General features: G+C 41.9%; 1 long non-coding RNA gene across 1 annotated transcript in view; it reads left to right on the forward strand.

Annotated features, from left to right (window-relative positions):
• The window catches only part of LOC103596978, a 1,418-nt gene extending 378 nt beyond the window's left edge, over positions 1 to 1,040 (forward strand). The window contains exon 2 of the long non-coding RNA XR_551075.1: positions 438 to 1,040. This is a non-coding gene — a long non-coding RNA (uncharacterized LOC103596978). The remainder of the gene's footprint in view (positions 1 to 437) is intronic.
• The last annotated feature ends 905 nt before the right edge of the window (positions 1,041 to 1,945 follow it).

Genomic DNA, 1,945 nt, shown 5'->3' on the forward strand with positions numbered 1-1,945 from the left:
GGGGGGGGGGGGGGGGGGGGGTTACGGAATTGCACAGAGAGACACGTTGTCTACCCTCATAGAACTTATGGCCTAGTTAAGAGGCGACAACATAAATGCACCATGCCATAGTGCGAGTACTATGAAGAAGTAGTACGCAGGTGAAGATCGAGCAGGTATCCCTCTTCCCTAAATCCCCTCAAAAGTTTAGGTAAAAGGGGGTTTTAGGCCTGGGCTTCCCCCCTACCCCAATAGGAGATGTTTTAGATTGTGGGAACTAGGCTCTGCAATTAAGGAGCCGGAATTTACAGATAGCGATTAAGGGAGGAGCCATCTCTGACAGGCAGCTGGGCAAACAGGATGTAACCTAGGGGACAGAGGGAGCCATAAACTGGGGCCGTTAGACTCCAAGAATAAAAGACACTATTTTGACATGTACCCTAAAAATGTTTTCACAGGGACAGAGGTCTAAGTTTCCCAGCTAATGGAATGTGCTGACCAGGCGCGGACTGCAAGGATCCCAAGCTGACTAGAACTGAAAGATGATAAGCAAAGGCGCAGAGAATTTTGTTTCAAGAGACTCAGCCAACCAGAAACATCCACTGGCTGTCCAAGCTGCCACATCCCCCTCCCCTCCAGTCTGCTTTTAAAAATCTTTGCTTGGAAATTTTAGGGGAGCCCCGGGGTTTTTCCAGCATTAGCTGCCCTGAGTCTCCTTACTTGGCCTTGTAATCAATGTCTACTTTCTATCTCTGCAATACTGGTCTCGATATACTGGAATAACTGGGCGCCAGATGAGGGGACCCAATTGTGGTCCAGTGATAACAAAACAACCCAAAATGCTCTGAACCGGAATATTGATTATTTCTAGTTGAAAGCACTTGAGAAGCAGCAGTTGCAGAAAAGGCTATATCTGCACTGCCTTTTCTTACCTATAGCAAGCCATGAAAATTCCCGTGAGAAAGCTGCCTTCCCTGTACCAACGAGATTACCCTTATTACCAGTGACTGAAAATTGGTGCTGCAATGGGTCTGTATAAATAAACTTATTAAAAAAAAAAACAAAAAAAACCTTATCTTCCAGTAGCCTTACACCCCTCCATATATATCCTAATTTACTGCCCCTAGCCCAAACCACTCTGTTTTGTCATTTCTTCACAAAGCTTAGCATTCTTTGTCTAGAAAGTATAAAAGCTTTTTCTGCTTTGGCCATTTCTTTGGGTCTTCACTTTCTTGTAAAGATCCCCATGTACATGTAAAATTAATAAAATTTGTATGCTTTTCTCTGTTAATCTGTCTTGTGTGTTTCTAGATCCTACTTAAGAACTAAGATGGGTAGACAGGATCTTTAGGCTCCACTACAGGGGAATACTCTTTCAATAAAGGTACATTTAGTGTCTACTATGTAAGGGGAATGTAATTTAGTTGGGGAGTAGTCTTGGAAGGCTTTTCTGAGGAATTTATTTATTTATTATTTTTTAAAAAGATGACTGGTAAGGGGATCTTAACCCTTGACTTGGTGTTGTCAGCACCATGGTCTAGGGATCCGAACCTGCGGCCTTGGTGTTATCAGCACCACACTCTCCCAAGTGAGCCATGGGCCGGCCCCACTCTGAGGAATTTATATTTAATTTGAGAACTGATGGATGAGTCCAAATTAATCAAGGGAAGATGGACATTGTTTCCTAAAATGGAGGATGTACATACACTATTTGGGGTAAATGAAAGGCTGTAAGGGTGCAAGAATAGGACATTAAGTAACACTAAAAGGCAGAATGAGAAGATCCTGTTTCAAACCAACGGGCTAGTTGTTTGATGCTAATAAATATTTCAGCATTTTCCTAACATTTGTTTATCTTTCTTTTTAACAGCATGAAGGCTTCATTTTCCAAATTTCTCCAACAGGCAACCACATCTACAGTTTAATAACGTTGTTTTTTTTTTTTTTTTTTTTTTTTTTTTTTTCC

Source organism: Galeopterus variegatus, unplaced genomic scaffold (assembly GCF_000696425.1).
Source record: "Galeopterus variegatus unplaced genomic scaffold, G_variegatus-3.0.2 Scaffold2157, whole genome shotgun sequence".
NCBI lineage: Eukaryota > Metazoa > Chordata > Mammalia > Dermoptera > Cynocephalidae > Galeopterus > Galeopterus variegatus.